This window comes from Molossus molossus, unplaced genomic scaffold (genome assembly GCF_014108415.1).
Source record: "Molossus molossus isolate mMolMol1 unplaced genomic scaffold, mMolMol1.p scaffold_m16_p_2, whole genome shotgun sequence".
Lineage (NCBI taxonomy): Eukaryota > Metazoa > Chordata > Mammalia > Chiroptera > Molossidae > Molossus > Molossus molossus.
In genome coordinates this window covers 138100747-138127014 of record NW_023425355.1, presented here as the reverse complement: position 1 = coordinate 138127014, position 26268 = coordinate 138100747, and the positions used below count along the sequence as shown (strand labels likewise).

The 26268-nt window shown below is 38.9% G+C and overlaps 1 protein-coding gene and 1 pseudogene across 1 annotated transcript in view; one reads left to right on the top strand and one right to left on the bottom strand.

Moving 5' to 3' along the window:
• The first annotated feature begins 6523 nt into the window (after positions 1-6523).
• LOC118635556 lies at positions 6524-26243 on the top strand (annotated as a pseudogene).
• CTPS2 (CTP synthase 2) overlaps positions 24332-26268 on the bottom strand; it is a 118137-nt gene continuing 116200 nt past the window's right edge. Inside the window, exon 19 of the mRNA XM_036270244.1 lies at positions 24332-25205. The gene's annotated coding sequence lies outside the window, so the exon portion shown is untranslated. The remainder of the gene's footprint in view (positions 25206-26268) is intronic.

The following is a 26268-nucleotide window of genomic DNA, read 5'->3' as shown; positions in this document are numbered from 1 at the left end:
GACCCAGTCCCAACCCCAGACCAACTGAGTAAGAACTTGTTGTGGGTTGGGCTGAGGCACTAGCATTTTCCACATCACCCCAGGTGATTCTAATGTGCACTCTGGGTTGACACCCACTTCCACAAAGGAGCCCCACTCTATCTGTGTGACTCTGAAAAGGCAAGCCAGGGGGAACAGAAAAAATGGCGGCGGAGTGAACGGAGCTACACAGACTGTCTCCCAGAACCAAACTGGAATTACAACTATAACACAGACAAATCGACGGGAATAACCAACAGAAAAGCAGCTTGCGAGGACCATACAACGAGGGACACTGACTCCATCCCGGTAGGCTTGCGAAGGCGCGAGACTGGGCTGGGAGCCCACGGTCGGCAGCTCGGCAGTGGCCTTAGCTGTAAACGGCGCCCTCGGGTTACACTCCCAGGCGGCCCCACAGCGCAGCCGGGACAGAGGCTGAAACAGCCACAGCCACTCACCTTGGGCTCCGGCAGAGGGAGGGCAGACTGGACTGGAACTGTGTCGGGAAACTCGGGGTTTGGAGGGCGCTCAGAGCTTTGGCTGAGTGCAGCCACTCAGGACGGTGGCCACATTGCTCCTTCCCAGGGCTCTGAGGAGAGGCAGCAGCCCCTCCCTCGGAGATCCAACCCCACCCTGTGGGCCATTGAAGTGCTAATTGAGGCTCACTAACAACCAGCATCTGCCCCACCCTCGTGAAAGCCCCTTGGCTGAGCACCAGAGGGAGTTTTTCAATCAACTGACAACCCAAAACTCATCAATTAACATAGACTGCTAGCTTCCAGGCAAAAAGCTAGAGGATAACAGTACGTTTCCTGGGCTGGCAACTTTAACCAGGAAAGTAAGACTTGACAGTGGTGTTCAACGTGGGTCCTCCCTCACTCATCTAAACACAGGAGAGGGAGACACAAACAGCAGAACACCAACACCCACAGGGAGAACTTGACAGGCTCCAAAGCCCACAGTGATAGCCAAAATGGTGAAACACAGAAACAGAAGCCAAATGAAAGAGCAAGACACCTCCACCGAAGATGAGATCAATGTGGAGCAATTAGGCATGTTAACAGAGCTAGAATTCAGAGCCATGATCTTGAGGAAGCTGAACAGCATGAGTAAGGACATAGAGACACTGAAAATAAGCCAATTGGAAATTAAAAACCAACAAGAAGAGATAAAAAATGACATATCAGAAATGAAAAACTCATTGGAAGCTTTAAAAAGCAGAGTAGGGGAAGCTGAGGACCGGATCAGTGAATTAGAAGACAGGGTAGAAAAAAATCAATGAATCAGAAAAACAAAAGGAAAAAACTATTAAAAAACAGGAAGACAGCTTAAGAGAACTATGGGACAACTGGAAACGTAACAATATTCGCATCATAGGAGTCCCCGAAGAAGAAGAAAAGGAGCAAGGGATAGAGAATATATTCAAAAAAATAGTGAGAGAAAACTTCCCTAATTTGGTGAAGGAAGAAGGCATTCAAGTTCAAGAAGCACAGAGAGTCCCAAGTAAGAAGAACCCAAACAGGCCCACACCAAGACACATAGTAATTAAAATGCCACAAATTAAAGACAAAGAGAGAATCCTAAAAGCAGCAAGAGATAAGCAACAGGTCACCTACAAAGGGAACCCCATAAGGCTCTCAGCTGACTTCTCACAAGAAACACTACAGGCCAGAAGAGAATGGCATGGAGTAATCAAAGTCATGAAAAACAAGAATCTGAATCCAAGACTACTCTACCCAGCAAGGCTATCATTCAAAATAGAAGATCAAATAAAGAGCTTCCCAGACAAAAAAGGCTAAGGGAATACATTAGCACCAAACCAGCACTGCAAGAAATGTTAAAAGGACTGCTGTAATTAGCAGTAGAAATGGGAAGAAAAATAGAACCACACTAAACAAAAATGGCAATAAATAAGTACATATCAATAATCACCTTAAACGTAAATGTATTGAATGCTCCCATAAAGAGACACAGAGTAGCTGATTGGATAAGAAAGCATGACTCATCTATATGTTGTTTACAAGAGACCCACCTCTCAACAAAAGACTCACATAGGTTGAAAGTGAAGGGATGGAAAAAAAATTTCCAAGCAAATGGAAAGCAAAAAAAAGCTGGGGTAGCAATTCTCATATCTGATAAAATAGATTTCAAAATGAAGACCATAACTAGAGACAAAGACGGCCACTACATAATATTGAAAGGATCTATCCAACAGGAAGATATAACCTTGATAAACATATATGCACCCAATATAGGAGCACCAAAATATATTAAAAATCTTCTGGAGGACTTCAAAGGAGAAATCGACAACAATACAATCATAGCAGGGGACTTCAACACCCCGTTGACAGCACTGGATAGATCCTCTAGGCAAAAAATTAGCAAGGAAACAGAGACTCTAAATGAAGCACTAGACCAAATGGATTAATAGATATCTACAGAGAATTACACCCCAAAACTACAGAATTCACATTCTTCTCAAGTGCACATGGGACATTCTCAAAGATAGACCACATGATAGGACACAAATTAAATCTCTACAAGTTCAAGAAGATTGAAATCATATCAAGCACCTTCTCAGATCACAATGGCATGAAACTAGAAATCAATTGCAACAAGAACATGCAAAGACATTTCAACACATGGAGGCTAAATAGCATGTTATTAAGCAATGAATAGGTCACCGAGGAGATCAAGGAAGAAATCAAAAAACTTCCTGGAAACCAATGAAAATGAACACACAACAACACAAAATCTATGGGATGCAGCGAAAGCAGTTCTGAGAGGGAAGTTCATAGCACTACAGGCCTACCTCAAAAAACAAGAAAAATTTCTAATTGACTGTCTAACCTCACAACTTAAAGAATTAGAAAGCAAACAAAAAGAAAACCCCAGAGCAAGTAGAAGGAAGGAAATAGTAAAGATCAGAGCAGAAATAAATGACATAGAGACCAAAAAAACAATTCAAAGGATCAATGAAACAAAGAGCTGGTTTTTCGAAAAGATAAACAAGATTGATGGACCCTTAGCTAGACTCACCAAGAAACAAAGAGAGAGAACCCAAATACACAAAATCAGAAATGAAAGAGGAGAAGTAACAACCAACACCACGGAAATACAAAAGATCGTTAACAACTACTATGAACAACTATATGGCAACAAATTCGACAATCTAAGCGAAATGGACAAATTTCTAGAAACACACAGTCTCCCAAAACTATTCCCGGAAGAGATAGAAAACTTGAACAGACCAATAACAACTAAGGAAATTGAAGAGGTAATCAAGACTCTCCCAGCAAACAAAAGCCCAGGCCCAGATGGCTTCACGGGGGAGTTTTACCGAACATTCAAAAAAGAACTAACACCCATTCTCCTCAAACTATTTCAAAAAATTCAAGAAGAAGGAAGACTTCCAAACACGTTCTATGAGGCCAGCATAATTCTAATTCCAAAACCAGAAAAAGACACTACGAAGAAAGAAAACTACAGGCCAATATCCCTGATGAACATAGACGCCAAAATCCTGAACAAAATATTAGCAAATCAGATCCAGAAATACATCAAAAAATTATTCACCACGACCAAGTGGGATTCATTCCAGGGATGCAAGGCTGGTACAATATTCGCAAATCAATAAACGTGATACACCACATCAACAAAATGAAGAATAAAAACCACATGATCATATCAATAGATGCTGAAAAAGCATTCGACAAAATCCAGCATCCATTTCTGATAAAAACGCTCAGCAATGTAGGAATAGAGGGATCATATCTCGACATAATAAAGGCCATATATGAAAGACCTACAGCCAACATCATACTCAATGGACAGAAACTAAAAACATTTCCATTAAGAACAGGAACAAGACAGGGATGTACACTTTCGCCACTCTTATTTAACATTGTACTGGAAGTCTTAGCCACAGCAATCAGACATGAAGAAAAAATAAAAGGGATCCAAATTGGAAAGGAGGAAGTGAAACTGTCATTATTTGCAGATGACATGATATTGTACATAGAAAACCCTAAAGACTCCATGAAAAATCTATTAGACTTAATAAATGAATTTGGCAAAGTAGCAGGATACAAAATTAACGTCAAGAAATCGACGGCATTCTTGTACATCAATGATGAACTCACAGAAAGAGAAACTGAAAAAACAATCCCATTTACCATCGCGCCAAAAAAATTACGATACCTAGGAATAAACTTAACCAAAGAAGTAAAGGACCTATTTGCAGAAAACTACAGGTCATTGAAAAAAGAAATAGAGGAAGATATAAAAAAGTGGAAGCACATACCCTGTTCATGGATTGGAAGAATTAACATAATTAAAATGTCCATACTACCCAAAGCAATCTATAGATTCAATGCAATCCCCATCAGAATACCAACGACATATTTCATAGAACTAGAACAAATACTTCAAAAGTTCATATGGAACCAAAAAGACCCCGAATAGCCACAGCAATCTTGAAAAAGAAGAACAAAGTAGGTGGGATCACAATACCAGATATCAGGTTATACTACAAAGCAACTGTAACCAAAACAGCCTGGTACTGGCACAAGAACAGGCATATAGACCAGTGGAACAGAACTGAAAACCCAGAAATGGACCCAAGGCAATACGCTCAATTAATATTTGACAAAGGTGGCAAGAGCATACAGTGGAGTAAAGACAGCCTCTTTAATAAATGGTGTTGGGAAAATTGGACAGCTACATGCAAAAAAATGAAACTAGACCATCAACTTACACCATACACAAAAATAAACTCAAAATGGATAAAAGACTTAAATGTGACCCGTGAATCCATAAAAATTCTAGAAGAAAATGTAGGCAACAAAATTTCGGACATCATACGGAGCAGAATTTTCACTGATACATCACCTAAGGCAACAGAAATAAAGGAGAAAATGAACACATGGGACTACATCAAACTAAAAAGCTTCTGCACAGCAAAAGAAACAATCATCAAAATGGAAAGGCAACCCACTGTATGGGAGAGCATAATTGCCAATGATGTATCAGATAAGGGGTTAATTTCCAATATATAGAGAGTGCTCATACAACTCCACAAAAGGAAGACAAAGAACCCAATTAAAAAATGGGCAGAGGAGATGAATAGACACCTCTCCAAACAGGACATACAAATGGCCAAGAGACATATGAAGAAATGCTCAACATCACTAATCATCAGAGAGATGCAAATTAAAACAACAATGAGGTATCACCTCACACCTGTCAGAATGGCCGCCATCAACAAATCATCAAACAACAAGTGTTGGCAAGGGTGTGGAGAAAAGGGGACTCTAATACACTGCTGGTGGGAATGCAGACTGGTGCAGCCGCTATGGAAAACAATATGGTGCTACCTCAAAAACTAAAAATTGAACTTCCATTTGACCCAGTGATCCCACTGCTGGGAATATACCCTAAGAAGCCTGAAACACCAATCAGGAAGAATATATGTACCCCCATGTTCATAGCAGCACTATTTACAATAGCTAAGATCTGGAAACAGCCCAAGTGTCCACCAGTAGACGAATGGATCAAAAAGCAGTGGTACATATACACAATGGAGTACTATGCAGCGGTAAGAAGAAAGATCTCTTATCCTTTGAGACGACATGGAGGGACCTGGAAAGTATTATCCTAAGTGAAAGAAGCCAAGCAGAAAAAGACAAATACCACATGATCTCACTTATATACGGAATATAATGAACATAACAGTCTGAGGAATACAGTAGACCCAGACACATGGAAGTAGGGCACAGACTGACATCCCTCAGAAGAGGGGATGGGGGGTAGGGGGGTGGGAAGAGATAAACCACAGAACTTATATGCATGTATGCATGACCAATGGACATGGACAACTAAGCCGGGGACAGGGTGGAGGGGGGGTGGGGTGGGGGGGTGCCAATGGGTAAAAAGGTAAAATATCTGTAACAAAAAAATAAATAAAAATTCATATAAAAAAAAATGAAAAGGCAAGCCAGGTGCAGCCTCGTAGGCAGTACAGAGACCCCACCCCTGTCTTTTGTAATCCCCTTACATCCACCAACTGCCTAAACTACGGGGGAACTAGAAAGCCTCCAAATACCTGGAAGCTTATCATGTATAAAAGGTGGCTGGGACCCGGGCTCGAGGTTCAGCCTTTGGAGGTGATTCTGCTGGGCCAGCACGGGTGAGCATTAAATAGTCAATTTCTGATCCTCCCAGAGTGTACAGTCTGTCTCTTCCCACCGACCGAATTTCTGCCACAACTCAAGCCTACTTACATCTTGCTTGAATTCAAATATACTGAAAATTGGTTTTCTTCCGTGCAGTTGCAGAATTAGGCGGTTGTTGCTTGTTGGACTGCTGAGGTTGGGACTTCGCTGGATGCAGACTCCGAGGACCGGGTCGTGGGCGGATGTTGCTCACGTGGATGGAAATTTGGTGAAAGCAAAGAACAAGTGACTAATAACAATTTTGAAAGTTACTTGGAGAATACATATCATGAATGTATTCTCTAGACTACATAATAGCATCTGATTCAGCTATGGAAATTGAAAATCAAAGTGATATCTCTTCTTCTGGTAGCAGCTTATTTGAAACTCAATGTGTTCCTTACTCACCTAAACAGAGGCAAAGAAATCCTATTAGAAAATTTGTTTGTTCACCTAAAAGTGTTCAAGCAAGAGATTCATCCAGTGACTCATCTTTATTTTTTTTTCACATTCATGTAACACTTATTACAGTATATTGTTATAATTGTTGTATGTTATTAGTTGTTGATCTCTTACTCTAATTTATAAATTAAACTTTATTATAAGTATGTATGTATAGAAAAAAACCATAGTATATTAGGATTTGATATTGTCTGAGGTTTCAGGCATCCAATGGGGGTCTTGGAACATATCCCCATTGAATAAGTGGGAACTACTCAAAATAACATTGGCAGATATTTTTGTTTTTTGAAGTCAAGTTGACTGAGAGATAATTCACACACATTAAATTTTACCTGTTTAAGTGTGCAGTTTGACAAGTTGTGACATACCTTTACAGTCAGGTAAATCAACCATAATCAAGATGTACAGTATATCTATCATCTCAAAAGTTTCCTTGGGCCCCTTGGCAATTAATCCCCTCTCCCACACTCATTCCCAGGCAACCACTGATTTACTTTTGTAATTATATTTTGCCTTTTCTAGAATAATATAGAAATGGAATCATTTTGTATATAGTCTTTTTTTGGCCAGATTCTTTCCTTGACATTATGCTTCTGAAATTCTAGTATGAATATATCAAGGGTAGTACTCTACTATTGGACTGTAACCAAAATGTGTTGACTCTTTCACCAATTGATGGATATGTGGGTTGTTTCCAGATGTGGGCTATTTTAAATAGCTGCTATGAACATTTGCATACAGATATTTGTGTGAGCCTATGTTTTTATTTATCTTGAGTAAATACCTGGGAATTAAATAGCTGGGTCATATGTAATGTGTATATTTCACTTATAATAAATTGCTAAACTGATTCCAAGTGCTCACATCATTTTATGTTCCCAAAAACAATGTAAGAATTCCAGTTACTCTACATTTATGTAATCATTTGCTAATGACAAGCGTTTTAATTTTAGTTATTTTAGTAAATGTTAATTGGTATGTTGAGCAAAATTACATTTTTTTGAGATGAATACATTTAACAATTTTATGTGCCTTATGAGCCATTTGTTTATTGTCTGTGTGAAAGGGTCATAACCAGGTTTTGTTTTTTTGTTTTTTTGGTGGATGCCTAATTCAATTTCATTAATTAATTTTTGTTACAGATGTTTCTCCTTTTCCCCCCACTGATTCCCCCCTCCCCCTCCCTCCCTGCCCTTTCCCCAGTTTGTTGTCCATGTCCATTGTTCATGCATACATGCATATAAGTTCTGTGGTTTATCTCTCCCCCACCACTGCCTCTTCTGGGGATTGTCAGTCTGTACCCCACTTCCACATCTCTGGGACTATCCCATTCCTCAAACTGTTATGTTCATTATATTCCACAAATAAGTGAGATCATATGAAACTTGTCTTTCTCTGTTTGGCTTGTTTCACTTAGGATGATACTTTCCAGGTCCCTCCATGTAGTCTCAAAGGATAAGAGATCTTTCTTTCTTACAGCTGTGTAGTACTCCATTGTGTATATGTACCACTGCTTTTTTATCCATTCGTCTACTGATGGACACTTGGGCTGTTTCCAGATCTTAGCTATTGTAAATAGTGCTGCTATAAACATGGGGGTACATATATTCTTTCTGATTGGTGTTTCAGGCTTTATAGGGTATATTCCTAGAAGTGGAAGTTCAATTTTTAATTTTTTGAGGTAACACCATATTGTTTTCCATAGTGGCTGCACCAGTCTGCATTCCCACCAGCAGTATACTAGAGTCCCCTTTTCTCCACACCCTCGCCAACACTTGTTGTTTGACAATTAGTTGATGGCGGCCATTCGGACAGGTGTGAGGTGATACCTCATTGTTGTTTGAATTTGCATCTCTCTGATGATTAGTGATGATGAGCATTTCTTCATATTCTCTTAGCCATGTGTATGTCCTGTTTGGAGAGGTGTCTATTTAGTTCCTCTGCCCATTTTTTAATTGGGTTCTTTGTCTTCCTTTTGTGGAATTGTATGAGCACTCTATATGTATTGGAAATTAACCCCTTATCTGATATATCATTGGCAATTATGGTCTCCCATACAGTGGGTAGCCTTTCCATTTTGATGATTGTATCTTTCGCTGTGCAGAGCTTTTGAGTATGATGTAGTCCCATGTGTTCATTTTCTCCTTTGTTTCTATTACCTTAGGTGATGTGTCAGTGAAAATTCTGCTGCGTATGATGTCTGAAATTTTGTTGCCTACAGTTTCTTCTAGGATTTTTATGGATTCATGAGTCACATTTAAGTCTTTTCTTCATTTTGAGTTTATGCTTGTGTAGGGTATAAGTTGATGGTCTAGTTTCATTTTTCTGCAAGTAGCTGTCCAATTTTCCCAGCACCATTTATTAAAGAGGCTATCCTTACTCCACTGTATGCTCTTGCCACCTTTGTCAAATATTGATTGAGCATATTGCCTTGGGTCCATTTCTGGGTTCTCTGTTCTGTTCCACTGGTCTATATGCCTGTTCTTGTGCCAGTACCAGGCTGTTTTGATTACAGTGGCTTTGTAGTATAATCTGAAATCTGGTAATGTGATCCCTCCAACTTTGTTCTTCCTTTTCAAGATTTCTGTGGCTATTTGAGGCCTTTTTTGGTTCCATATGAACTTTTGATATAATTGTTCTAATTCTGTGAAGTATGCTGTTGGTATTTTGATGGGGATTGCGTTGAATCTATAGATTGCTTTGGGTAATATGGACATTTTAATGAAGTTAATTCTCCCAATCCATGAACAGGGTATGTGCTTCCACTTTTTTATATCTTCCTCTATTTCTTTTTTCAATGACCTGTAGTTTTCTGCGAATAGGTCTTTTATTTCTTTGGTTAAGTTTACTCCTAGGTATCTTAATTTTTTTGCCATGGTGGTAAATGGGATTGTTTTTTCAGTTTCTCTTTCTGTGAGTTCATCCTTGGTGTATAAGAATGCCATCGATTTCTTGACATTAATTTTGTATCCTGCTACTTTGCCAAATTCACTTATTAAGTCTAGTAAACTTTTGATGGAGTCTTTGGGGTTTTCTATGTATAGTATCATGTCATCTGCAAATAATGACAATTTCACTTCCGCCTTTCTAATTTGGATCCTTTTTATTTTTTCTTCCTGTCTGATTGCTGTGGCTAAGACTTCCAGTACTATGTTAAATAAGAGTGGCGAAAGTGAACATCCTTGTCTTGTTCCCGTTCTTAAGGAAAATGCTTTTAGTTTTTGCCCATTGAGTATGGTGTTGGCTGTAGGTCTTTCATATATGGCCTTTAGTATGTCTAGATATGATCCCTCTATTCCCACACTGCTGAGCATTTTTATCAGAAATGGATGCTGGATTTTGTCAAAGGCTTTTTCGGCATCTATTGATATGATCATGTGGTTTTTATTCTTTATTTTATTTATGTGGTGTATCACATATATTGATTTGCGAATATTGTACCAGCCTTGCATCCCTGGGATGAATCCCACTTGGTCATGGTGGATAATTTTTTTGGTGTATTGCTGGATCCGATTTGCTAGTATTTTCTTCAGGATTTTGTCATCTATGTTCATCAGGGATATTGGCCTGTAGTTTTCTTTCTTTGTTGGGTCTTTTTCTGGTTTTGGAATTAGAATTATGCTGGCTTCATAAAACGAGTTTGGAAGTCTTCCTTCTTCTTGAATTTTTTGAAATAGTTTGAGGAGAATAGGTATTAGTTCTTCTTTGAATGTTCAGTAAAACTCCCCCGTGAAGCCATCCGGGCCTGGGCTTTTGTTTGCTGGGAGAATCTTGATTACATCTTCAATTTCTTCTGTTGTTATTGGTCTGTTCAAGTTTTCTATCTCTTCCTGATCCAGTTTTGGGAGACTGTGTGTTTCTAGAAATTTGTCCATTTCGCTTAGATTGTCGAATTTGTTGCCATATAATTGTTCATAGTAGTTGTTAACGATCTTTTGTATTTCTGTGGTGTCAGTTGTTACCTCTCCTCTTTCATTTCTGATTTTGTGTGTTTGGGTTCTCTCTCTTTGTTTCTTGGTGAGTCTAACTAAGGGTCCATCAATCTTGTTTATCTTTTCGAAAAACCAGCTCTTTGTTTCATTGATCCTTTGAATTTTTTTTTTTTTTGTCTCTATGTCATTTATTTCTGCTCTGATCTTTACTATTTCCTTCCTTCTACTTGCTCTGGGGTTTTCTTTTTGTTTGCTCTCTAGTTCTTTAAGTTGTGAGGTTAGATAATCTATTAGAGATTTTTCTTTTGTTTTTTGAGGTAGGCTGTAGTGCTATGAACTTCCCTCTCAGAACTGCTTTCGCTGCATTCCATAGATTTTGTGTTGTTGTGTCTTCATTTTCATTGGTTTCCAGGAAGTTTTTGATTTCTTCCTTGCTCTCCTCGGTGACCCATTCATCGTTAATAACATGCTATTTAACTTCCATGTGTTCAAATCTCTTGTATGCTTTTCTTGCAATTGATTTCTAGTTTCATGCCATTGTGATCTGAGAAGATGCTTGATATGATTTCAGTCTTCTTGAACTTGTAGAGACTTAGTTTGTGCCCTAACATGTGGTCTATCTTTGAGAATGTCCCATGTGCACTTGAGAAGAATGTGAATTCTGTAGTTTTGGGGTGTAATTCTCTGTAGATATCTATTAAATCCATTTGGTCTAGTGCTTCATTTAGAGTCTCTGTTTCCTTGCTAATTTTTTGTCTTGAGGATCTATCGAGTGATGTCAGTGGGGTGTTGAAGCCCCCTGTATTGCTATCGATTTCTCCTTTGAAGTCCTCCAGAAGATTTTTAATATATTTTGGTGCTCCTATCAGTGACTCATCTTTAGAACAAAGACCATTGACTTTAAAAGCTATTTTTGAAAGATTAAAAAAAAAAAAAACAAGAGGAAATATAAGCTAACAGGAAAACCAAGGGGAAGATCAAAAGGAAGGGAAAACACTAAGTCACAAGTAAATAAGAAACCATTTAAAGGTAAAAGACCTCAGTTCCTATTTTTAGAATCAGAATGGATGAAAGCCATTATCTTGAAGAAAAATTTTAACCTTTGACCAAGCAGTGGCAAGAGGATTTTTCAACTACCTTGAAAAACTGAAGTATGAATACCACTTCAAGAAATCCTTGAAACAGATGAGTACTGGTGAGGATTTAGAAAAAGAAGACCTTGATAGTTGTAGATATAAATACTTGGATGAGGATGGATCTATGCCTCCTATTGCAAGGTCAGCAGAATAAAATGAGGTTGCAACAAATCTTGAACATGACAATGAATATGATATCAAATTGGTGAGTTTTATCTCGATAACACAATGTCTGAATTTAAAGGGCCCTATAGTAAATTTCTTGAATAAATTGTGTCCCAGTGATTATAGGTGGGGAATTTTTGAAGTATGTCCATATTAAAATTGAGATCAAAGAAGTTCAACTAAAAGAATTGTGTATTGGCTGACATGACAACTGTGGACTGAGCAAAAGATATTTTTAAAAGTGTTTAAGACAGACTCAGGATTAAGGAATCATGTGAAATTACCTAAATAAAAATGTATTAACTTTATTTTTTTTCTTTATTGATTTTTAGAGAGAGAGGAAGGGAGAGGGAGAGATAGATAGAAACATCGATGAGAGAGAACATTGACTGGCTGCCTCCTGCATGCCCCACGGGGACTGGGCCCACAACCTGGGCATGTGCCTTGACCAGGAACTGAACTAGTGACCTCTTGGTGCATGGGTTGACACTCAACCACTGAGCCACATCAGCCGGGCAAAAAATGTATTAACTTTAAATAATTGTGCCTATGTTTTTTAAAAACCCTTCACATTTTTTGTAGAAAGTCAGCATAGCCCTGGCCGGTTTGGCTCAGCGGTTAGAGCATCGACCTGCGGTCCTGAGAGACCCGGGTTCGGTTCCCGCTAAGGGCGCATACCTCGGTTGCAGTTTGTCCCCGGCTCTGGTCGGTCATGCGGGTGGCAGCCACTAGATGTGTTCCTTTCACATCGATGTTTCTCTCTCTCTCTCTGTTCCTCTCTCTCCCTCCCACTCTACCTGAACAAAAAAATGGGAAAATGTCCTCGGGTGAGGATAAAAAAAAAAAAAAAAGAAAGTCAGCATATATTTTTGGCTCAAAGTTTCTCTAGTGCTTTTTGTGGAGGGAATAAAAATAAAATTTAGCAGTTTCAGTTGCAGCGTACCTTTGACATGAAAAATTGTAGAGCACCATGCTCACCTTATGAAATTATTTTGCCCTTGCTCTGTTTGGGGCATAAGCATCTTACTTTGCTTTCTCTTCCTTTTGCTGTTTTATTTCAGTTAATTGATTGTATAATCTGTAAGAAATTTATATGGAATTAAAGACAAATACTTCGGGAAAAAAAAAAATATATATATATATATATACTAAAAATTAACCCTGTCATCCCTTCCCCCAAAACATGCCACATTTAGACTTTCCCCTCATAGTTTCATGCCTGCTTCATTTTAGATAAAGGTATCAAGAAAATAATTTCCCAAAATAGTTCCTTTTCACAGTTTTGTAGTTTCTGGTTTGGCTCCGGTTTTCTCTAAATAAAACTGGATTTGTCCTTGGCAGGAGAGAGGAGAGTTTAAGACAAAGTAAAGGATCAGCTGATTCTTGACCCAGAATGGAGACAGAGAGAACAAATCAACACTCTCTCCTTTCCCTTCACCCCAACGTCCATCCGCAAACACCCTTTGCCTCAGGTAAGGGTACAAGCCTGTTTGTGTTTCCAGAACCATTTCCATAGGGAAACCCAAATAATAGATAGGGGCTGCACCTTGCTCTGTTAGACCAAAATGTCACTAAAACATGAAAGAAAAATAACTGTTAATGTTGATAACATCTTTTGATCATTCCTACTCATTGGGAGTCTTGCTATTTGAAAGTATTCTCTTTCTACAGATGATATCTTAGCAAATTGTACCCCTGAAACATATATTATCTTATTAACCAATGTCACCAAATAAATTCAATTAAAATAAATAAATAAAATTAAAAGAAAGTAGTTTCTTTCTTCTCTAAGCATCAAGGTGGTGGCTATGAGAGAGTGGAGGATGATAGATGCCCAAGCAGTTTCATTAATGATTGTTGAGTAATTCTGGAGAAACTTCTACTTCTGATTCACCCAGAAATTATGAAGATAATTTGATTTACATACTAAACCTGCTCCCTTATGTCTTCGCCACATGAAAAAAATCAAAAGCCATAAAAAAAGACAATGTTGCACCCTGACCGGGTAACTCAGTTGGTTGGAGTGTTGTCTCAATATGCCAAGGTTGTAGGTTCAATCCCCAGTCAGGGCACACACAAGAATCAACCAATGAATGCATAAGTAGAATAACAAATCTTTTTCTCTCTCAAATCAATTTGTTTTAAAGACAATGTTGCAAATTTCAGACATCATAGCAGCAGAATTTTCACTGATACACTGCCTAAGGCAAGAGAAACCAAGGAAAAAAATGAACACATGGGACTACATCAAACTCAAAAGCTTCTGCACAGCAAAAGAAACAACCATCAAAATGGAAAGGAAACCTATATGGGAGACCATAATTGCCAGGGCTCATACAACTCAACAAAAGGAAGACAAAGAACCCAATTAAAAAATGGGCAGAGGACCTAAAGAGACACCTCTCTAAACAGGACATACAAATGGCCAAGAAACATATGAAAAAATGCTCAACATCACTAATCATCAAAGGAATGCAAATTAAAATAACAATGAGGTATCACCTCACACCTGTCAGAATGGCCACCATCAACAAATCCTCAAACAACAAGTGCTGTGGAGGGTGTGGAGAAAAGAGAATCCAAGTACACTGCTGGTGAGAATGCAGACTGGTGCAGCCACTATGGAAAACACTATGGTGTTACCTCAAGAAATTAAAAATTGATCTGCCATTTGACCCAGTGATCCCACTTCTAAGAATATATCCTAAGAAGCCTGAAACACCAATCAGAAAGAATATATGTACCCCTATGTTCATAGCAGCACTATTCACAATAGGTAAGATCTGGAAACAGCCCAAGTGTCCATCAATAGATGAGTGGATAAAAAAGCTGTGGTACATGTACACAATGGAGTACTATGCAACTGTAAGAAAGAAAGATCTCTTATCCTTTGAGATGACATGGAAGGACCTAGAAAGTATTATCCTAAGCCAAACAAGCCAAGCAGAGAAAGACAAATATCACATGATCTCACTTATTTGTGGAATATAATGAACAAAACAAACTGATGAACAAAATAAACCCAGAGACATAGAAGTAGGGTACAGACTGACAAACCTCAGAAGAGGGGGCGAGGGGAAAGGAGGAGAGAAACCACAGAGCTTATATGCATGTACACATAACCAAAGAAGATGGACAACAAAGCTGGGGATAGGGTGGGGGGGATGGGGAAGAGGGTGTCAATGGGGGAAAAAGGAGAAACATCTGTAACAAAAATAACTTAAAAATAATTTTAAAAAATAAATAAAGATAATGTTGCATAGCAAATTAAAAAGTTACACAGGTGTCTGTTAAGCTATGTGAAATTGATTATAAGCTAATTTTAATACCTTTTCTTCTCCCCAACCTAATCATGAATCGCGGTTTTCAGTAGTTCTCAGAGCAAGAAGAATTTTCATATTCAAAATGACATACTTGATATGTTGGAAATGTTTAGATTATTAAGTGATTAACTAAATGAGCACTATTTGCTTGTTAATTGCATAATGTAAAATGAACATTAGTTTTAGATATTCAAATAAAATACATAAAACACTGAGCATCATTGCAGTCAACTCTTTATTATCTGTACTCATGTAAAAGAAAAGGTGACCTGTGAGTCTGTGGAAGCTAATGAACAAATTAAACCGATGAACAAGATAGATCCAGAGACAGGGAAGTAGGGAACAGACTGACAAATCACAGAGGGCTGGGGGGTAGAAAGGGTGGAAAGAGATAAACCAATGAACATATATATATATACATGCATAACCAATTGACACAGACAACAGTGCAGTGAAGGCAGGGGGCAGGAGTGGGGAGAAGGGTGTCAATAGAGGGGAAAAGGAGGGACATCTGTAAGACCTTCAACAACAAAGATAATTTTTTTTTAAAGTGTCCCAAATCAGTGGAAAGTTAGAACATATTTCTGGAAGGGAAAATAATTCTAAAAGTAATATATAAATGCCATTCCAATCATCATAATAATGGGACTTTTTAAATGAGTAAAATGATTTAAAAGTTTCTCTAGAAGAATAAATGTAAGAAAAATAAAGCTAAGAAAAAATTAAAGAAAAAGAGTGAGGGGAGTAATTTATCTTTCCAGCCATTAAAACTTACTCTGAAGCACATTGTATAGTGTTACTCTTTCCAATAACTACAGCTGTTCTCTCTGGGTTCTCCCTCCTCTCGTCCATTGAAGTCTAGACTATTACTTCACTATGCCTTGTTTCCCTTGACCCATACTTTTGTAAATAGTCCTGTAAGTAATCGTTCCTCAATTTTTCTGTTTGAGTGTACCACCCGTTTCCTGCTGGGCCCCTGACTGATTCTCTTATTTTTAAATATTAGTATCTATAGTTCAAAGTTCTAACATATAATAAATTATGTGAGCTTATTGGTAAAAAGCTTTTTCAAACACAATGCAATCATAGGCCTGCTGAGTGATTCAGAAGGCCCTTGCTGCACAGTCTCTCTCTCTCTCTCTCTCTCTCTCTCTCTCTCTCTCTCTCTCTCTCTCTCTCTCTGCCCTTCCAGTCTAAACTTACAGATGGAACTAAGGGCAAAGGGACCAGAGGAAACCTCCAAGGCTAACACCTGAACAGCATTACTGTGCATGATATCTGGCCTGGGATCTTTGAACTCAGTCTTTCCTCATCATCTCCTCCGGGATACAGCTGGCCACTGGCAGGCAGTCCAACACAACATTTAAAATTCAAAATGAGAAATGCAGAATAATGAAGCCATCTGGTCCATATTATGTTATCCAACAATTATAAGTAATGTGAGCTATAAATACAAGTAAAAGGAAGCAAACAAGAGACCATTAATCAATACAGACAATTTGCACAAGATGTGATGACTCAAGTGTATTTACACAAACAGAAAATTCTTTTTCGGGAAACTGTTTACAAATGATGGGCTGAAGCAGGTCTAGATTAAAAGTACAACCTGCCAGTGCCCTTTCAGTCATACAACTTCTCTGAATAATAAAAATCTGTATGGGAATTTCACACACAGAAAACCTAGGTGTTGACATTTAACAACTCACAGAGTTCTATATGAAAGAAAACAGAACCAGTCTTGGTTCAGAATCCAGAGTAACTCCATGAGGGTTTCATCATCAGGACCCCTCAGTGGAGAGGACTTTAAGAAATTAGTAGTACTCGTCATTAGCCACAATCACAAAACCTGTAGGAGACTAAGTGGGAAATAAACAACCAAAATGATTTGGGTCTGGATCTTTAGAGCCAAATCTCCTCATCTGACTATCCCATAGTCACCTCTAACTCAATATATCTAAAATTGAACAAATGCCCCTCCCTTCCCAATCTGGACCTTCTCTTATATCTTAGGCTTCTAACACGAGCAACTGAATAGATAATGATGCAATGTGCAGAGAGGAAACACATTTAAATAACATAGCTGATTTCTCAGAAGAAGAGGGAGTGTGGTAGAATGGACTGTTTCTTCTCAGTTCTTCCTTCCTTCCTATCCTTTACCAGGGTTTACTGTGGGCAGAGAATAACTCCCAACCCTCACTGATTTGGTCTGGCTTGGCCTCTTTTGCATTTCTACCACTGCCCAAGAGAAGAACATGCCCTGAACAACCACTGGTGATATGTGTGGCGGACCAGAAACCTACCTGCAGCCAGAAGCCTGCAGATTCACAGGTGCTACAGATCCACAACTACTTGCATGCCTCTGAGTAAGAAATAAATGCTTGCTTTTATAAGCCACTGGAATTTCAGGGCTTAGTTATGTAGCATCATCCTATCAGAAATCACAGCACACCCACACATTGCTAGAGAACACCTGAAATGTGGCTGGTCTGAATTGAGATGTGCTATAAGTGTAAAATCCACACCAAATTTCAAAGAGTTCATATGAGAAAAAAAAAAAGAAAGCGTAAAGATTTGCCCTGGCCCACATGACTCAGTTGATTGAACCCTTCATGATACAAAGTTTATGGATACTTTGTATCCAGTGTTTATGATACAAAGATGCATCAAACCGGAAAGGTCACTGGTTTGATTCCCAGTCAGGGCTCATGCCCAGGTTGTGGGTTTAATCCCCAGTCAGGGTGTATGCAGGAGGCAATCAATTGATGTTTCTCTCTCTCTCTCCCTCTCCCTTACTCTCTCTCTAAAATCAATAAAACACATATTTTTAAAAAGTATAAAATATGCCATTAATAATTTTTATGATTGTAAATTAAAATTATAATATTTTAGATATATTATATTAAAATATATTACTAAAATTAATTTTACCTGTTTCTTTTTAATATGGCTACCAGAAATTTTTAAATAATACACATGGCTCACATTTTATCTTTTGGATAATGCTGATCTAGAGAGCAGCTGGAGTAGAAAAGAGAAGAGAAAGGGGGTCTTGGAGCTCTCCAAAAACCTAGGATGAGAACCTGGGTTTCTCACCACAGAAGTGTCTCTGACTGTTAAGGAGAATACCAACAGTGCTCACAACTCAATTTTCAGGATGTTCCAGATTTGAGAAGACGGGCTCACTATGTCTCAGGAGTATCATTGGGAAATGTTTGGGTTAGCCAATAGATTGGTCTTGCCAGTTTTTATGATACAAAGATGCATCCACTCAAATCCTGCTCATCCATCAAGATTTGGTTCAAGCATTGAATTAAGCCCCTTCCCTAGATGGACCACATCCTGCATGTCCTCCATGTTCTCTGCTGCATCAGTTCAGGGTTGGGCCCACAGCATATGCACAGTATCTATGACAAGTGAACTAAGTATGGACCTTTCCCCTGTACACTTTTTCTCAGTATCTCATAATTGTTCTTTTTTTCTACTAAGTAGAGAAATATAATCTCATTTGAAATAAGAATGCTGCTTAAGCATTAGGGTAAAACAATCATCTTTGCATGCTATATCTCTGGAAGAACCCAGAACATTTGATAATATGACCTCTAGGGAACAGAACAAGGTGGCTGAGGACAGAGGTTGAAGAGAGACTTTTCTGTAATCTTTTAATGTGAAATCTAATGTCATAAATGCTTTTAAAACCACTTAAAGAGAATATCTTCATGACATAGAAAAAAAATATTTAAAATTTTTTTCAACTACAGTTGACATTCAATATTATTTTATATTAGTTTCAGGTGTACAACATAGTGGTTAGACATTTATATAATGTACAAAGTGATCCCCCTGATAATTCTAGTACCCTAAAAAAATGATTTTTAAAACTTAGAGTCCATTGGAGACTTACAAAGAATTTTTCTTGCATCATAGCTTCGAGATCAGCGGTCAACAAACTTTTTCTGTAAAGCGCCAGATAGTAAATGTTTTAAACTTTATGGGTCTCTCTGGCAACCACTTCACTCTGCTGAACAGCCATAGATAATATGTAAAGGAATGTGTCCCAGAAAAATTTTTACAAAAACAGGCGGGATTTAGCCTGTGGCCACAGTTTACCACCCCCTTGCTTTAGATAGCGCCTCCTTCGAACACTAAAGAATGTGGAATCATGTTCTTTGCCTTTTCTTTCTTAAAGAGGTTAAAATAGAGCCCTCTTCAATCCAGGTTAAGAGTTTTGTTTAGGAAGGTTGAAACGAATGAAAGATAATGGAGAACAGAAGAAAAACATTTGACTTAAGGTATAAAACCATAGAGTTGTGCTATTCACTCAGAAAAGCAAAGATGTTTCCCAAAACCATGAAAAACACTCATCCTATCAGAAATCTTCCTGGTATGAATCAATGGTGGCAACAAAGAAGTCACAATCTAGGTTGAAAATTACTTCTGAGTCTTCATACTTCTCAAATTTGACATTAAAACAATATATATACTTATGCAAATATATTCAGAAATTGCTACTCCAGAAACGTAGATAATCTAAATTAACTAAATATTGATTTCTTGTCATTCAATGCTCTACAGAAGTGACCATTATAATAAGTAGTCTCATTGTCCTGGCCTGTGGCATGCGATGAGGTTTCTCCAGTTCCGAGAATCCCCTAGAGAGGACGATTCAGCATGGAAAAGTTTCGTTTCCTGAAACGCTGGCGCCAACCCGCAGGTTCTAGTTTTTTATCTTACTTTACCAAATACTTTCAGCACATTAACTGAAAGGATACTCTCCCCCAGAGAAAACAAATCAAAGCAATGCATCTAGTTTCAAAACAATTTCTTGTTCAAAAAAAAAAAAGATGGAAAGTTTAAAACTTAACATTAAGGCTTAAAAAGGAATTACATAACCTAACAGTGCCAACTAGGATTCCCCAGATCTTCACTGGTATTCTTCTCAGAGGAAACAGGTAATACCAAAGAAGCTGCAGGGGTGGAAAGTATGCCTCACTCAGGAGAGATGAAACTGAATGACATCCATAGAATTTGTCGCCATCTTTTAGAGATATTCACCAAAAGCTGCATGGCAAAAAGCAGCTCAACAAATTCAATTTGCATTTCCATCAGCGCCTAGATGCCCCACATGGAAAGTGTATGTTGAAATAGGGTAGGATGTGCACCAGATCAGTAAAAAATCTTGATGTTTAGCAAACCCAAAGAATAATGGAAATCCAATTACTTTGTTCAAGGGCAGTGTGGGTCATGATAGAATGAACTGGTTTTCAAAATGGTTCACCTATTATTTCTGTTAATAAAAGCAGTTATGGGCAAAATGGCAGGTCATCATTACATTTGGCTTATTAATAAACCCATATTCAAATGTAAATACAAGTCAAATACTGCTGCTCAGATTAATGACAGTATAGAGCCTACTTCCTTACCATTAACACTGAGAATACAAGTGTGATTTCATTTTATAGACTGGAAGAATCCCACATCTCTTCATCCATAAATAAAACTGATGAGCTAGAAGGTAGGTACTGGGAAGAGTTTGGAAGCCTAGGGGGAGAGAGGTTCAGACGCAGTGCTGTTATATGATCTTGAACTCTTCCTTGCTCCATTCAAGAAATCCAACCAGATGTGCTCATTTTCTCTCTCCTTCTCTCTCTCTCTTCCTCTCTCTCATCCTCCCTCCCTCCTTCACCCCTCCACCTATCTCCCCCCCTCCACCCATGCAATAAAATTAAAAAAAAAAAAAAAAGAAAAGAAATCCAACCAAACTCCAAAGACACTAGGGTGGAAAGGAACCCCACAGGTAGCATCTCACCAACTTTGGATTTCTGGCCATGTTTCTGAATATCTCACCTTATCTTGGATGGCATTTTAGGGTTCTAGAACCTCAGCTCTAGGGGCAATGGTGGTGAGTGCCAATGTTTGGCACTAACCTTAACAGAGCATAGATGTGCATGTAGCCAGGACTTTTTATTTCAACAAAATAGAGGTTTAAGTAAGAAATACAGCAACAAAAATGACAATTAAGAATGGAACTAGGTGATTTACAGAGAAAACAAAAAATAATGAGTCCTTTCAGCTTCAGCACAATCTAAATTTCAATCAAATAAGTAAAGACTGATACCAAGCAGGTGATGATACCACTGAAACAGTGCCACCACTCAGCCAGCTGCCCTGCCTGTCTGGGAAACCACATCTCCACTGGGTCTCCTAGCTCTTTGCCACTGTCTTTGCACTGTGTGACAACAGGTATGAATTTGGGTTAAATGTTTACCAGATTTGCTCAATAGGCCTTCCCTGGCTCCCCAGTTTATCAGAAGACCCCATTTTATACTCACAAGTCTCTTTGATCTTATTCTTTTACAATCTCATAGCCCCCTGAACATATTACAATTATAATTAAAGACTTATTTTCCTATAGATTCATTTACAGCCTGCCTTCCCCCAAGCATCAGGCAGATGCAAAAAGGTAGGTTGCTTCTGCAGGGAAGGAAAATTAATTTTACCTCTACCTTCTATGTTCTTGGCTGAGACCACGTGTCCCCCCACCCCCACCCCCAGTAATAAAAAACAGATCAGGCCCTGCCGGTGTGGCTCAGTGGTTGAGCATCGATTCATGCACCAAGAGGTTACCGGTTGTATTCCCAGTCAGGACACATGCCCAGGTTGTGGGCCCGATCCCCAGTGGGGAGCATGCAGGAGGCGGCCAATCGATGTTCTCCCTAAGGGATGTTTTTATTTCTCCCTCTCCCTTCCTCTCTCTGTAAAAAAAAATCAATAAAGAAAAACAAAAAGATCAGCAGGAGAAAAACAAACAGACGTTTAATAACATGGATACCTCCTGTATACATGGGAGAAACTCAGGAAAACAGAGTAATTCCCCAAAATGGCCCAAGCCTCCACCTTAAATACCACCTGCAGCTAAAGACAAAAGAAGATGTTGTGGGGGGCAGTTATGGGAAGTGACAAGGGTAAGGCTTTTACATAGATTTAGGTCAGTGCCTTCTCCATTGATGAGAGTTTCTACAGATTTAGTCATCCTCCTCTTCCTGGGACTGAGAGGGAGACACCCTTACACATGGAGATTCTCTTATAAATGTAAATGTCTCTTACAAAAGGGTAACTTGTATTCAATTTTCAGAGCTTTTCTAAGTGTGCTGTTTCCTAAACATAATCAGGCTAAAATAATGATTATGCCAAAGAGACATATTTTGAGGACAAATTCTGCTCCCCTACACTTTCCCCAGCACCTGACATGGTGCTTGGCTTATGCTGGGGGCTCAGAATGATTTATTGAATGAATGATTTATAATAACTTTCTATGTGTTGATGTCCCACAGCTGTTCTACCAGCCTAAGCAGCCATACTACTACCATTTTGCAGTTTCACTGGATTCCAAGTTCAAGGGTATCTCCAAAAGAGAAAAACCTTGTGTAGCAACAACAAGGAGGCTGGTTTATTATATGTTAAGTACCCTTCCTTCTGGTCCTATTTACATGCATCATTAGCCCAGCAGTGAAAGCATTCTTTTGTAAGTGACTTTAGAAATCATAATCATTACAATTAAAAACGTCCATTTAAACCAGACTACTCCTTTGTTATGCTACAGTGTGCCCTCTGTGCTTATAGTCCTCTCTCTAGGAGGCCTATTTCCGCTTTTAACCTACCTGCAGGCTTTTTATTTGGAACCCCTTGTGATCTTCAAGTTCTAATTTTCACAAGTGGAACCCTAAAGGTCTTTTTGTTTGTTTGTTTATCAGGATTATTCATTTTATTTCTGCATGTTTTGCAAATGAATTTTCTGTAGCACTACAAAACAATACTGTAACGCTTTAAGAGATAAAAATTAAAAGCCCCAGCCCTGGCCTGTTTGGCTCAGCAGTTGGAGTGATGGCCCTTGGACCATTTTCAAGTTCCATTCCCATGAAGGGCATGTCATATTTCAGTTGCGATTTGATCCCCAGCCCTGGTTGGGGTCGTGCAGGAGGCAGCCAATCAATGTGTCTCTCTCGCATCAATGTTTCTCTCTCTCTCTCTCTCTCTCTCTCTCTCTCTCTCTCTCTCCCCCACTTCCTCCCTCCCACTCTAAATAAAAAAGAAAAAGAAAAAAAACATTAAAAGCCCCAAAACAACCACAAAAAAGTAACCGAGCAGTTAAAATATTTAAATTAGTACCAGAAAGCTCAAATGTAGTCAACAACTAATTCAACTCAAGCACATTGAACAAGGAAAATCAAGAAACTTAGTGAGCCTGGCCAGTGTGGCTCAGTGGATTGAGTGTCATCCTAAGGACTGAGAAGTCCCGGTTCAATTTCTGTTCAGGGCACATGACCGGGTTTCAGGCTTGATCTCCAGTAGAGGGCATACAGGAGGCAGCTGATCGATGTTTTGCTCTCACATTGATGTTTCTCTCTCTCTCCCCCTTCCTCTCTCTCTAAAAAATCAATAAAAAATAAAACATTAAAATTAAAAAAAGTATAGTTGTTGAGAATGTTGTATAACAGGGCCAGGACTGGAGGAGGTAAGGGAGGTGATGAGTTGCATTCTCTTCTTTTCTTTATTGATTATTAGAGAGAGAGAGAGGGAGAGAGAGATAGAAACATCAATGAGAGAGAACATCGATTGGCCGCCTCCTGCATGCCCCGCACTGGGAATCTGGCCCACAACCTGGGCATGTGCCCTGACTAGGAATCGAACCAGTGACCACTTGGTGCATAGGTCTATGCTCAACCACTAAGCCTCACTGGCCAGGCTGTCTTTATTTTTAAGTTTGATATTTTGTTCACTGTGAAATTTTAAAATTAATTGATTTTTTAAAAAATATAGCATTCAAAAAATTACTGATGCTTCCTCAAAAATTTAAACAGAATTACCATATAACCCAACAATTCCACTCCTAAGTATATACCCAAAAGAATTAAAAACAGGTGCTCAAACAAATGTTTGCACATGAATGTTCATAATAGCACTATTCATCACAGATGAACGGTGGAAACAACTCAAATGTCCATCAACAGATGAAGAGATAAATTGTGGTAGATACATACAATGGAATTTTATTCAATCATAAAAAAGGAATGAAGCACTGATACACAGGATGAATCTTCAAAACATGATGCTAAATGAAAGAAGCTAGATACAAAAAGCCACATATTATACTATTCAATTTATATGGAATATCCTGAATTGGTGAATCATAGAAATAGAAAGGAGATTAGCAGTTACTAGAGGCTAGGAGGAAGTAGGAATGGAGAGTGATTGCTAATGGGTATGGGGATTTATTTTGGAGTGTTGGAAATGCTTCAGAAGTAAAGGCAATGGCTACATAACATTGTCGATGTACCTAATGCCACTGAATTGTTTGCTTTAAAGTGGTAAATTCTGTTATGTGAATTTCATCTCAATTAAAAAATACATATACTGATTTTGATTCCTGAGTTTTTTTATGCCCCCTTAAATTCTGTGCCTGACCACGGGCCTTACTTGCCACCCCCAGTCTTGGACTTACATAAATTTCCTTTTAACTAGAAATAAACAGGATGAGAAATTAAAATAAGCTTGGGCCACACCCACATCTGTAGTTGAGTTCCAGGTAACAGAATGATTTATTTTTTACTCAAAATTAGTTATTGCATGTGCCACCCTTCCCATACAGCACAGTGAAGGTTCAGTTCCTGGATCTTCACTCAGCACCTGATATCCTGATACACCAGACAAAACAAGAACACACTTTCTCCCCACTGAGATTGTTGGGAAAAGTTTAATTGGCTAGAGAAATCTGTAAGACCCAAAGGCCGCATCTGGAGGACAAAAGGAAAGTGCCCCTCTGGTTCCAATTAATGAAAGTACATATTATTAGGTTCCCTTCGATGTTTTCAACCCATGTTTGGTGGAGAACAGAGTGATTCAAGAGTGTGGCGATTTCTTCAGATAGTTGCTTTATCTTGGCTTCAATTACTTCAGAGCCTTTAAAAAAAAATGAAAAAATAAGTATTAGCAACATAAGAACCTGAATAATATGTCTTTAAAATACTCCCAGCTAATCTTTTTTTTTTTTTCTTTTTTTTTTTTTTTTTTTGGTATGTGCCCCTAGCAGGAACCAAACCCGGGACTCTGTGGTCCGCAGGCCGACGCTCCAACCGCTGAGCCAAACCGGCCAGGACATCCCAGCTAATCTTTACATCATTTTGGTTTGCTCCTAAAGGTCTCCGGATTTGAGGCAAACCTAAATCAATACAGATATGCTTTCCAGGGTGAACATGAATATTCGGCCCCTAAGTGAAATGGGAAGAGAGCTCACACTGGAGCAATGAACTCTTTACAAATTTTCCCAAGCTGCTGTCCCTGCTAAAGAGAGCAGGTCATCCCAGGCACTATCGGCCTCTGAGCTGGAATGCGATCAAGCTGCTGTCCTCTAGTAAAGCCCTAATGGAACAGCGGGGGAAATAAGCTGCCCTCAGAAGCCAAGCCAGTCTCTGCCATCTCCCTGCAAAGAAATAAAACACTATTTTATTTTACACACATCCAAGGAAACCTGCTTTTCATGAGCGACCTAGACCAAGGGCCAGTGAACTGTTTTTAGAAACGGAGTTTTACTGGGATGCAGCCATGCCCATTCATTTAAGTATTGTCCAGGGCTGTTTTCCCTCTATAGTGGCAAAGTGGGGTAGCAGTGACAGAGACTGCATGGCCTCAAAGCTTAACATGTTTACTCTCTGGCCCTTTACAGAGTAAGTTTGCTGATCCCTGACCTAAACTATTAGAACTCTAACCACTTTGGCCTCCAGGTATACTTTTATAGGTGCTCTTAAATATTTATCCCTGGCCTCAAATGCATTCCATTCTCCCAATGCTAACTGCTTGCTTTCTCAGGTGCATTCCAGTTTCCCAAAGGTGCAGTCGGCTGTCAAGTCCCTCGGCTACCTTTGCCAGGCAAATAGGATCCTGCAGACAAGTCCTGTAGTGCCTGCTCTCTTCTACACCAAGACAACAGCTTGTCTGTAAAACAAACAGGAACTGAAAGATTCTT